Raw genomic sequence first — 12923 nt, 5'->3', positions numbered from 1 at the left:
GCGTTTGATTACCAGCACTGTTAAAATAAAACTTACTGAGATTTTTATTAGAAATGCATTAAATCAAAGGAGAAATGCTATTTTTTTAAAAGAGAGTGAGAGAAAGAGAGAGGGAGAGAGAGAGAGAGAGAATTTTTTTAATATTTATTTTTTAGTTTTTCAGTGGACACATCTTTGTTTGTATGTGATGCTGAGGACCAAACCCGGGCTGCACGCATGCCAGGCGAGCGCACTACCACTTGAGCCACATCCCCAGCCCAGAAATGATATTTTTTATGTTGTGTCTTCTATTCCATGAACGTGGTATTTCTATTATTTATTTGTGGAGGGGGACATTCTAGAGATTGAACATAGGGCCTTTCCATGCTAAGCACATACTGTACCATTGAACTTCAACCCTAGCCCTTCATCTTTGATTTCTTTTTTTTTTTTTTAATATTTATTTTTTAGTTTTCGTCGGACACAACATCTTTGTTTGTATGTGGTGCTGAGGATCGAACCCGGGCTGTACGCATGCCAGGCGAGCGCGCTACCGCTTGAGCCACATCCCCAGCCCCTCATCTTTGATTTCTTTAGTCAGTATTTTAGAGCTTTTAGTATATGCAGCCTATATGTTTTGCTAGCTTTAGACCTAATATTTCCTAGTTTTGAAACTGCTGTAATTTCTTAAAAATCTTGGTTTCTAATTATTCATTATTAATTTATAGAAATATAATTGGTTTTGTGGTTTGCCTCCTGTAATCTTAGAAAAGACACTTTCATTGTGTGAGGGGCTTTTTTGTACATTCCTTGGCAGTGTTTGGTTTTGTTTTTAACATTAGCAAGCATGTTGTCCACAAATAATTAATCTCTTTCTTTTTAATTTTATTTTTTTCTTCCTTGTGGTAGTAGGGACTAAACCCAAGAATTCCACATGCTCAAAAGTGCTCTACCACTGAGCTATGTAAAAAGTTTTATTTTATTTTGAGGCAGGGTCTCACTAAGTTACTTGGGCTGGCCTTGAACTTGCAATCCTCCTGCCTCAACCTCCTGAGCTGGGATTATAGGTGTGTGCCACAGTTCCTGGCCCTTTCCAAACTTATGCATTATTGATGTTCAGTAGGTATAATGAGAGTAGATGTCCTTACTTTGTTCCCAGTCTTAGGGGGATTGCATTCAGTATTTCACTATTAAGCATGTTGCTCACTGCCAGATATTTGTAGTCATTTAACTTTTTAACATCTCCCATCTACCAAGTTGTATGCTTCACAAAAGTGGACTCTCTTCTGCCCTTAATTCAGCTCCTAGTGCCTGGCGAAGTGCTCAGCACATAGTAGGCCCTCAGGAAGTACTCACAGGTGGAAGGGGAATGAAGACTTAGTACTTATCTACTTTGTGAACTTCACCAGACACAACCATTGTCCTGTATGAAGGACAAGAGGGAACTTGACTGAATATGCAGAGATATCACAAAAAAAAATATTTTATCATAAATATCCTAAAAGATACAACTAGGATTGGCCCAACAGAGCTGACTTTTAAACTGGAGAGCATTTATAGATCAACTTTCTAGCGAATCTGACTATGTTGAAGTATTTATCTATAAGGTATAGATGACTGAAGTGAAATAATTATTTTAGATGGAGAGCATTCCATTCTCAAAGAGAATTTCAACAATAAGCTCTCAGCTCTGAAAATCAGGGGCTTTCTGGATAAAGAATCCCACTGCTTTGCAGTCTTGGGCCCTCAGATGGGTGGGGTTGTTTTGCTAAATTTATTTCAGCCAGTTATAGAAACAGAAGGGGGAAGGGGATGGCCGCATGCGCAGCAGCCCTGTAGTATTAATATGTCAGGTTCAGCTTTTATTTGGGTTTTGTTTTACTTTGGGGGGCTGGGGAGGTAGATAAGCAACAGAAATACCTTGCAGCTTCTGCACTGTGGTTTGCCACCTTTCTCCCAAAACATTCCCCCAGAAGGCCTGTCAAAGCCAGTCCCCTCCTCCCCTACCTTACCTTGGGACAGTGGGAGGATGGACTGTCCTCATGCTACATCCACTAAATACCAAGCACTCTGCCAGGCCTTTCTCTGCAGTCACACCCCAATGCATTGGCATAAGCTTTTCTCCCACTCCCAGAAAGGATCTCAGAGGAGAGATTTAAATCTGTTTGCTTTCCCTCCAGTATAAATGTGGTTATAGGGAGACTGAAGCTTTTGGCCCCAACCCCCAACAAAGCCCCCTATCCAATCCCATGCCTCCACCCCCATTGACATCATACTTGAATTTTAGGGTTTGTTGGATATGAGAGGCCTTTTTGATCCTCAGCCTCCCCAAAGCATTGAACATGCATTCTTCTTAGTACCTGACACCTGGCCAATCTCTTCTGTCACATCACTCTCTTCCATAACTAGAAAAAGAATTTGAAATGAAACTGCCATGGTGCTTTTTAAAAACTTGGCTTGGACTGAATTTGGAATGCTTTATGGAGCACAGGTTAAGTACCTCCTACTGACATGGGCAAACTGAGGTGCCAGGAGGGGAGGAGCCAAAATCAATGTCCAGTCCCTGACTGGCTCTCAGAGGTTCCTGGCTGTATTCAGAAGGGCCAGAGGAAGAAAGGGCTCTGAATCCATGAGCTTGTTGCAAAGATTTGACGCACAAAGAAGAGACATGTACAAAGAAACTCAGAAATCTGCTGGGCTTGAATAACCGTGAGAATGAGCCGGTGTACTTTGCCCAGCACCTGGCCCAAGGGAGCTCACATGTCAGGTTGATTCCATGGCAAACTCCTGCTCACTGAGTCACCAAGGAAGACTGGAGAGGGAGCATCTGCCCTCTCCAAATCCTTCCCCAGGCCCCCCGCAAGGCAAAAGTAGGGGAAACCAACAAGAGAAGCAGGGAGAGGCCCAATATGGAGATCCTCCATGGTTTTTATGGTTTTTGTTTGTTGTTTGTGGTACTCGGGACTGAGCCCAGGGCCTGGCACAGCTAGGCAAGAATTCCACCACTGAGCTATCAGCCCAGTTTCAGAGGGTTCTTGCCCTAAACTGTGGAGGGGTGGTGAGGGCAGATGGAAGATATGGCACACTAGTAATCTAGGAGTTGCTTACAAGTGAATTACAGTTAAGACTTTTGTCCTGGCATCAGCCATTTGCTCTGGAATCATCCTCCACTGCTCTCTAGCAAGGCCAGGTGCAGCAGACCCCAGAGCCCCACTCTGGGAAGAAGGAAAGTCCCCAGCCATAGCAGGAATCCACAGCTCCCTAGAATCCCCCTGTGGACAGCCAGAAGACAGAAAGGCTGGGCCCTTGCTGTGGCCCTCTGACCTCTGTACTGCTGAGTTTCTCTCACCAACTGTATCCTCCACCCTGGGAGGGACTGTGGGCCCCCAATCCAGGGCCTGGCCTTGTCTGACCAAAGGCAACCAGATCTGGTGCAGCTGCTGGTAAGAGAACAAGCCCTTGTAGAGACTGGGAAGCAGCTGGAGAAAGATTCCTGCCAGCCCGGGGGTGTAAATATTTATACAACGTAGTGCGTGGGAAGAGGCAAGGCGGGGATGGGGGGAGGTGACAGGAACATGGAGGCACAGACGTTGACACAGACAGATTTACAGAGCCTGCACTTTGGTCTTGGCCCTCAGGCAGGATGGCAAGAGGCTGCTGGGATCCTAATCCCCATCTGCATTCCCAAAGAGGCTGGGTCCAGGCCCCCGGCCCTCCTGCCAGAGGAGAATAACTGAGAAGAAAACTCATCTGCTGTCCCCTAGTCATTCCTCTATTGAATCTATACTCTATATATTTGATATAGATTTAGGGAAGGAGGCTCTGCCTTGAATCAGAGATAAGGGCCTAAAAACAAGGGCCTGGGGACCTCTGAGGCTTATGGTTTTAGGATCTTAAAGGATTTTGAATCCTAAGAGTTGGACTCCAAAGCTGAAAACTTAAAAAAAAAAAAGTAAACAAAATATAAGCCAAGATATCTCTCAAGCCTTTTATTTTATTATTTTATTGGTACTGGGGATTGAACCCAAGGGTGCTCTACCACTGAGCTATATCCCCAGCCCTTTTTAGTTTTTATTCCAAGACAGGGTCTCACTAAGTTGCTGAGGCTGGCCTTGAACTTGCCACCCTCCTGCCTCAGCATCCTGGGATTACAAGCATGCGCCACCAGGCCTGGCATCTCAAGCCTTTTAATCAGTAGCACTTTGTAAAGTGGCAGAGAACATTATACATGGATGATGATGAAGAAATGATGGGATCCAGAAAGAGAGCACAATGTGCCTGCAGAGATGGCCAGGGCCCTTGCTGGCACTTATCAGAGAAGTACATGGCCACCATCATCACAGAGCCTGGGAAGGCAAAAGAATCCACAGATGTCCATCAGGTGCTCTTGGGCCCCTCAGCCCCAATGCAACTCAGCTCTAGGTATGCCCAGGCAGAACCTCGATCTAGCTGCCTCTTTAGCTGGGCCTGCTGACTCAACCAGGGCCCAACAGCACTGACACCAAGATGGGAAGCAAGCCTGTGCTGGGGACAGCCAGATGGACTCAGTCAATTTGCCTCAGACAGCTGGGGAGCAGGGCCCAGGCCACTCCCCCACCACTCCAGACAAGGAAGGGTGTGGTTACAACTTCTAGGATTTCTCTGCTACTACACCATCAAGAAGTGCCACCTGACTCCAGGCTGTCCCCCAGGCCTCCCACAGGTGGGATGTGTTGAAGACACCCCACAATTATCAGCTTCTTCTAGCACTCCCTCTGTGCCCTCAAATGCCCACTGGCCAAGGTGGACACACTGGGAAGGAAGAACCTTCTACCGGAAAACTGCCTCTGTGTCCCCAGCAAACAGATCTAGATGCCAGGCCAACTTCAAACTCTGAGAGAGGATCTAAGGATACTCAAACTCCCCACGAGGAAGACTCCAATGCTATGAGTTCTCCCTCCCACAGCACAGAGTTTTGCAAGTGACACACTCACAAAGTTGCACCTCCTCTGAACTCCCACCTTTCTGCATGGAGCCCGGATCACCCGCTACCCATCCACCCAGAGGCTGGATTCCATTGCCTCCCCTAGCAATGGGGTCCAGGCCCACACACTGAGGAGGATACACCATCTGCCTTAGCCCCCAGCCCAGGCCTGGCAGGCAGCATCAACCCTCACAGGAGCTCCTCTTCCAGGGCACCAGGGCTGGGAGGAGCGTCTTCAGGCACCCAGGGCCGCCTCTGCCGCCAGGGCCCTGCCTGCCGGCTGTGGCCTCCTCCCTGCCAGCACCACTTAAACAGATGAGCAAGAATAAAAGCCGTGTGGCCCCAGAGAAGCTGTGGGGAAAGAACTGAAGCTGAAGCAGGAAAAACAAGAACAACGAAAAACTCCTAAGAAACGGGAGAGAAATTCAAGAAACAGACAAAATAAATCATCATCTAGGAATCCAGATGTAAAGTAAGGCAGGCCAAAAGAAAAGAAAAATTAGACTAAGAAAGCAGGGTGATGTGGGGAGGAAGAGAAAGGCAGAGGCAGTTATAAATATTCCAAAATAGACAAGAATAAAACACCACCAGAAAAAAAAATTATAGAAACCCAGGAGAGAAGGCAGCAGTGAATTTGAAACAACTGCTGTGATCTTTAACCCTATATGCCGCCATGTTCTAGATGTCTACAACTGAGTCTTAAGGCATTCTGTGGATTTCAGATTCTTCCAACACTGAGCAAGGACAGTCTTAGAAAAGCAGGCTCCCCTTCTTGCCTTTTTCCTGTAATCCTCCCAACTCATCCCCACCATTAATTAATCTTTTGCAGGGGCAAGGCTCCAAGCCAGTCCAGTTCACCCCCAGACTGTGGTGTTTTCATCATGGTTCCCGCAGAGGGCTCTCTAGAGAATCTAGGCAGAGCCCTGTGCCAGAAGTACTGGAAGAGGTGGGGCTGTGTGACCAGCTTTGCATCTGCCACGGAAAGGCCTATCCCAGCCACCTCTGTGTGCATGAGGGCTACCTCACCACAGTCACAACATACCTAGAAAAGCCAGGGTGTGTGGAAGACTGGCATACCACTCCCAGGCAAAGCCAGGGAAATCCCAGCAACTGCGACCCTTGGAAAAAACTTACAGGATTTAAATGAATTTCCAAGCATTCCTCAGGGAGTCTGCAGGTAGCCCCAGCTTTCTCCTTGCATAATTGGCAAACAGCTCTGGAATTCACCCTCAAGGCCTTGTGTACACAGACCCCATGAAGACTTTGAGAAGATACTGGTCCACTCACTCTCGTGGCTGGGCCTTAATCCACCTCTGCTGCCTCTCATTTGTGGGCCTGTGGGTGCCTCACCTCTGTGTCTGCTTGGGTTTTTCCAGTTTCCATATTTAACAAACCCACCTCTGCCTCCTCTTCCACTTCCCTAAGGTAGCAGGAGGAACTAGGAGAAAGTTGAAGCAAACCAAGGCACCACCTAGAAGCAAAGGAAGTAAACTGTGAGCATTTGGTGTAGCCCAGAGTCTTCAGTAGGCGATGCAGCCTCTAAATGGGCAGGGGGCTCACAAAGCCACCTAAAACTGCTCCCCCAAAATTTAGCTAAGGGGAAGCCACACGGGGTGAACTGTGATCAACTGGGACAAAGAAAACAGGGTCAAGACAAATCCCCTCCCTCCAAGAATGCTTAAGTAGTTGACCCTGATTCTATACATTCTGAAAGACATGTTTTTCTTCTATCAAAAACTGAGAGATGTGATAAAAAAAATGCAGAAGGGATAAGATCTATTTTGTGGCCTTATATACTCAATCCAGTTTCTTCCCATTCCTACCAACTTTTAAACCTGTCAGTTTTATAATCCTTAACTCAAAGTATTATTTAACCATGAAAAAAGACAAATCAGGAAATTAGAGGCTAAATGACCTAAAATTTATTCAATTCTACTAAGCTAATCTTCTAAGAAGGGTGTGTGAAGGTTATGCTATGTCTGTTGGTTCTGGGAGACACGTACGAAGCAGGAAACACGCAGGGTGACTGCAGATCTCAACTTGTCAAGATTTGCTCTCAAAAGGAAAAAGGCCTGGTCCCAGGCCAAGTTGCCTAGCAGTTTCTTAAATGAGTCTTAACATTTGGGAATTGATATGTTGCAATGAACTCCATGTCCAGGCTGACCACACTCAATCCTGGCACTGCCACTTTCTGGGCAGACAAGGGACCTACCTACCGTCCCTCAGTCTCCTCTGTGAATGACAGTAACCACGGTACCAATCTCCTGGGATGGCTGTGAGGACAGATGAACAAAAGCCCTCAGAACACTGTGGATGAATGTGAGCCCTCCCACAAAAAAGCAACCTCGTCAACTTTCGTTATATGTTAAGCAGCAACTGGCAAAACCAAGGAGGCCGGAGGCCCCACAAAGAGGGATTCCATGGAGCCACTGGAGCATGGTCAAGTATCCCAAGCAAGAGCGAGAAGGAGATCCCAGAGGGGGCCCAGGCAGCTGGCAGGTAGAGCACTGGATGCCGGGAAAGCCAAGGACAGCCCTGGCAGCCAGGCATCTGTGGGTGGGAGGGTGCAGGGGGCTGTACTCCAGTCTGCCTGCATTAGCTCAGCGTGGCTGCTCCCCACCCTTGCGTGCATTCACACTCACATGAAACTCAGCTCAACTGACCTCGCACCCACGCTGCACAAGGCGCTGGCCGAGCAGAGCTACAGTGGGACGAGGCTTACCAAGTGGTCCTTGCCCTCGGACACTTAATAACTGGGCGTTGCTGCCCGAATTCAGAAATATGTTCTCCTGTGAGGATGTAATCCAGTGCTGAGAAATTCTTGTTTCAGGGCTGTTTGTTATTATCGTTGAGTGGGTGGAAGAGCAAAGAGTTCAAAGCTTTCTGGCAATGTGAACACTAACTGAATCTTGATGCTGTTTAGGAGGTATGCTTGGTTTTTTAGATGAAATAATGATAATGCAGCTAAATGTAACAAGTCCATTTCTTAAAAACACATACTGAAATGCTGACATGAAGCAACACTATCTGATATATAGGAGTTACTTCAACTGTAGGGAAGAGGAATAGGGACATAGCTCAGTAATACAGAACTTACCTAGCATGCGTGAGGCCCTGGGCTCCATCCCCAGCATCACACGCACATTAAAAAACAAACAACAAACAAAAATCTATACAGGAGGCAGGAGGCGGCTGGCTGGTAGTATAAATGAAATAAATGAACAAGCCTGGCTATAAACTGGTGACACTGAAGCTGGATAATGGTCCCAGGGGGTCAATATACTACTACCAAATGGATGAAGGCAAGACAGATTTTCACCTGTCTCCTTCTCATTTAAAACTGTTCTGGGGACTGGGGATGTGGCTCAAGCGGTAGCGCGCTCGCCTGGCATGCATGCGGCCCGGGGTTCGATCCTCAGCACCACATACAAACAAAGATGTTGTGTCCACCGAAAGCTAAAAAATATTTAAAAATTCTCTTTCCCTCCCTCCCTCCCTCCCTCCTCTCTCTCTCTCTCTCTCTCTCTCTCTCTCTCTCTCTCTCTCCCTCCCTCTCCTCTCTCACTCTCAAAAAAAAAAAAAAAAACTGTTCTGTTTAAAATTGTCTGTAATGATTTAGGCTCATAAAAACTGAAAAACAATTTTAACTTGGTGATTCTTGTTTACTGGACCTTGCATCACGATAGACTTCCTACAGACACGTGCTCCTAGACAAAGATGAGGCTCGGGACGAACAGAGCAGGATGGCCCCCACCCAGGGTGGAGAAAGCGCCTTAAGCCCCCTCCTCACACCTCTGTGAGGACCAAGAATGGGGTCTTGGCCCTCAGCAGGGCCACCTGGGCTAGGGAAAAACCTTCAGAGGGACTAGAGTCCATCTTTACACTGTTCTGAGTTTAGTGAAGATTATTTATAAATTAGTTTCAATGAATTTTAAACCACATGAACATTCTCCCCTTAGCAGAAAGTCATTATAAACAGTGGGCAAACTACTCGACCTTCCTCACCTCACTTTCTTCCACCAGAAAATGGGGAGAATCACATGTACCCTGTGTCCTACAGTGTGAAGGTAAACAAATTAGCATTGAGTACCTGCTGCAAGTAAGCATGCTAAACAGAGCCTGATAAGAGGTTTCCTGAGGAGCTGGGCTAGAGAGCACCCCATCTTGGAAGCCCTGTGTGAATTATAGATGCTTTTCTTAAACACTGAAATAAAATAAAAATCAAGGCATACTACTCTGAAAACTCTAGGCCAGACTCCTGCTGGGTACCAGAGAAGCCATGGCCATCTTCCTCCCCAGAGAAGCCCCTGCTCACAGGGGCCCCTGGGATGGAGCCCCACCAGTGAAGAAGTTGGAAGACAAGGAGTAGGACACTCCCCACTCAAAGCCATGGCTTTGGATGGCAAAATGACTGGAGAAAGGAGACCTACGGCAGTCAAATCAAAGACAGCACTTAAGGTGCTCACTAAAAGGACAGGGGAGCAACAGCTCCCCAAAGGCAAGCAGCCCATGAAGGCCTCCAGACACCAGGAGGCTGCACAACATGCCTTGATAGGTACGAGGGACCTGCCACATGGCTGGGCAAAGTGACCTGGCCAGAGTTACACTTCAAAGTTGCACTTCCCAGTACAGAGGAAGGAACCCCCCCCCCAAAAAAAAGGCAGGAGGCCTATACAACCAATTTATAAGTCTTTGCCACTTGCCTCATCTAGATGAGTGACTTCCTGTGAGACAAACTTCAGCCCGAAGACCTGTTTGTCACTTCAGATGAGGGACATACACATGACAAGACTGGAGGGGACAAGGGAACTAAAGTAAAGGTAGTATGGACCACCGATGCCAAGCCTTTGGGTCCTTGCTCTAAGACCTGAGGGCAGCTGGATGAAGGGAAGCAGCATCCTAACCTTGAGACACATCCCAGCCTCTCCTTGGTGCCACCATCCAGGGAACATGGAGGAGATGGGATGGAGAGGTTGCCCAAAGCTACACCTGCTCTCTGTGGCTCCTCCCCTAGGATGAAACAGAAGAAAAGGAGGAAAGACCAAAACAAAACCAGAATGTTCTCAAAAGCTCCTTAGTCTTTAGGACCTCTGAAATGCATTCATGAGGTTCTCCTAAGCTTCAGAAAGCCTCCTGGTTCCAGAAAAGAAAGCAATTACTGGCTGTGAGACCTTGAATGCAGGAACTAAGAACACAGGCTCTGGAGCCAGAGTACCTGGGTTCAAATCCCAACTCTATTGTTTATTAGCTCTGCAACATTTAGCAAGGTTCTTAAGCCCTACTTCCTCCTCTGTAAAGTGAAGATAACAACAGCCTACACATCAGAGTTATAACTTAGAACACCAGAAAGCCCTCGCTAACCTTAGCACTCAATGGGGGTGTGCACCTACTGATCCCATGGGTTTCTGGAAGAAATCAACATGCTACATCGGGTGGCATCTGAAGGAAGTGGAAAGTTTTCACAGAAGTAGCCCAGAGGCATGCAGAGTACTACCGTCAACACAGGCCCTGAACTCCAAAGGTTTGTGCCTGTATCCACCAGAATGCAGCTCCTAGGGGCCACCAGGTTATTGAGACTATGTGGTATCTGGAAGGTGAATGGGTTTATCTGGTTTTTCCCTAAGAGGGGGAGAGAAAAAGGGACACTGGGTTTTCTGCAGGACAAGCAGAGGAATTCTCTCAAATCCAAGCTGGTCCTATGAAACACTTAGCCAGAGGCTGAAAGGCAGGTGCTGCCCCACAGGGGACAGTCCCACATGGGCAGGCCTGGGGACAGCCATCCCTGCTAGGGCTAGGCCACCTCAGAGGGCGTGAGCAGCCTCCTTGTGGTCTCAGAGCAGGACTGGGCTTCCCTGGGAAGGGGAGGAAAGGGTTAAGCTGGCTGGCTAGGGAAGGAGGGCTCAGCGCTATAAACAGAGAGCCTGGGAGGGAGGGAGCTGACACAGGATGTGGCCAGGGCTCGAGCTGTCTGATTATTAACTCCACTTTTATTTGGAGGGGGATTCAATTCTCTGTTTTACTTCCCATCAAGGAAGTGAAAGCCCAGGTCTCAGAGGGGCCTGGTTTCAAACTGTTTTGTCACAGCTCATTTATTTTTCCTCTTAAATAAATAAACAAAACCACCTCTTTGTTTTCCTCTTAATGAGCATTCAGCAAATCATCTGTGGGTGAGGCATGAAAGGAGATTTGGGGAGCCCTTCATGGAGGAACTTCTGGCCCACTCTTCTTAAAGGGAAAAGAAAAGTTCCTCTCCTTTAGCCTACACCTTCTCCAGAGCCCTGAATGAGCCCTCTCTTCTGCCTCCTCTGGGATCTCCACTGAGACCTTGAAGACACCCAGACCTTCCTTCCTTGGCTGATCCTGGGGCCTGACCTCCTGACATCCCATCTCACAACTCTAAACCCAGGCTGCACAGAGGAGCACTGAAGTTGGAGCTCCCAACCCAGGGCTCAGTGGTTACTCTTCTTGGTTGGGCTCAGACCCATGGCTTTGGTTCCTATGGCACCCTGACATTTGCACTTAAAATAACTGAAAGCAATTAAATACACAAAAGGATTCCATTACAGGCTTCAGAAAACACCACTATGTGTTTCTTCATCCAAAGTTCAAAACGTTTAGGAACTTTACTTTCTATACCCAAATTCAGATCCAAACCCATTCAATTATTTCATGATTCTCCTGCAACAACACCTTCCCAAATAACTACAGAAAGGGCACCAAGAATAATATCACACAAGGTCCCTAAGATTATGGGTTCTTAACAATTCAGCAGAGAAGAAAATGAAGACTACAAGGAAAATAGAGTCCTACATGCTGCTGCTCCTGGTCCTCTAGGTGGACAGAAAAGGAGAGATTCTGCTGGAAAGGAAAAGGGCAGATTTGAGGAAGGCTTCCTGGAAGAGATGATAGTTAAGCTGGACCTTGAAGAACTGGTAATAATAATAAGAAAGAATGTTCTAGAACCTGAAAATTATCCAAACGACAGAGAAACAACATCCATGTGTAAATAAACCAGGCTAAATACCCGAGACAACAGGAAAGGAGGGGCCTGCGGCTCTTCCCATGGTATCCAGAATGGCAGAGGGGGACAGAAATGAGTAGGCCATTTACAGTCAACTGGGGCTGCCAGTTTGGTTTGGAGGCTGGCGTGACCTGTGACAAAGTTACACTTTATGCCATAAGCAACAGGTACTACTGCACTGGGACGTTCTCCTTGTCCTGGACCCAGGCACCCTACAAAAACCTGATGATCACCATGACCTACTTTAACTACTTGTGACTTTAAACTCTTAAGCAAAAAGAAAGAAGGCGAGGTCTGGGATGTAGTTCGGTGGCCGCACACTGGGTTCCATCCCCAGCACACACACACACAAAAAATGATGATGATGATGACGACGATGACGATGATGACCGGTACAAATCCACGAACTCACAAAAGCCCGGCCTTGTGCCCTGTCCTCCCAAGGCCGAAAGAGGTGACATTTCCACCCCCACCCCACCCCCAGGGAAGCTGGGCCCGCAGCCCCGCTCGGCTCCGCGCCAGGCTTCGCCGGGGTCCGCGGGCGCAGTCCCGGGGTCTCGGGGTCCCGGGGTCTCGGGGTCCCGGTCCGCCGGGGCCGGCGCGGGGTTGAGCGGCCCAAGATGGCCGCTGGTCGCGCGCAGTCGGCGTCACGCGGAGCGCTGCCCTTTGCCTCCGGACTAGTCCAGGTTCCGCCGCCCGCCCTCCCTGGCACCCCGCCCCAGCCGCCGACAGCGCCTCCTCCCCCGCGGTGTCCAGGGGCCTCGCGAACCTTCCAGACCCAGGCTGGGCCTGGGAGGGGAGGCAGGGAGGCGGCGCGGCCCGCAGTGGCCCCATTAGCGTCTCACGACGACTGAGGCCCAAGAGCCGAGGCCGGTGATAACCAGGCTGCTGCGGGCAAGGATCCCGTTTTTGGCTCCTGGCTGAGGCCGCCCCGCAGGTCTTCCCGGCCTGACCTCCCAG

This window comes from Urocitellus parryii, chromosome 6 (assembly GCF_045843805.1).
Source record: "Urocitellus parryii isolate mUroPar1 chromosome 6, mUroPar1.hap1, whole genome shotgun sequence".
In the NCBI taxonomy this organism is placed as follows: Eukaryota; Metazoa; Chordata; class Mammalia; order Rodentia; family Sciuridae; genus Urocitellus; species Urocitellus parryii.
Note: the sequence above shows the minus strand (reverse complement) of the source record.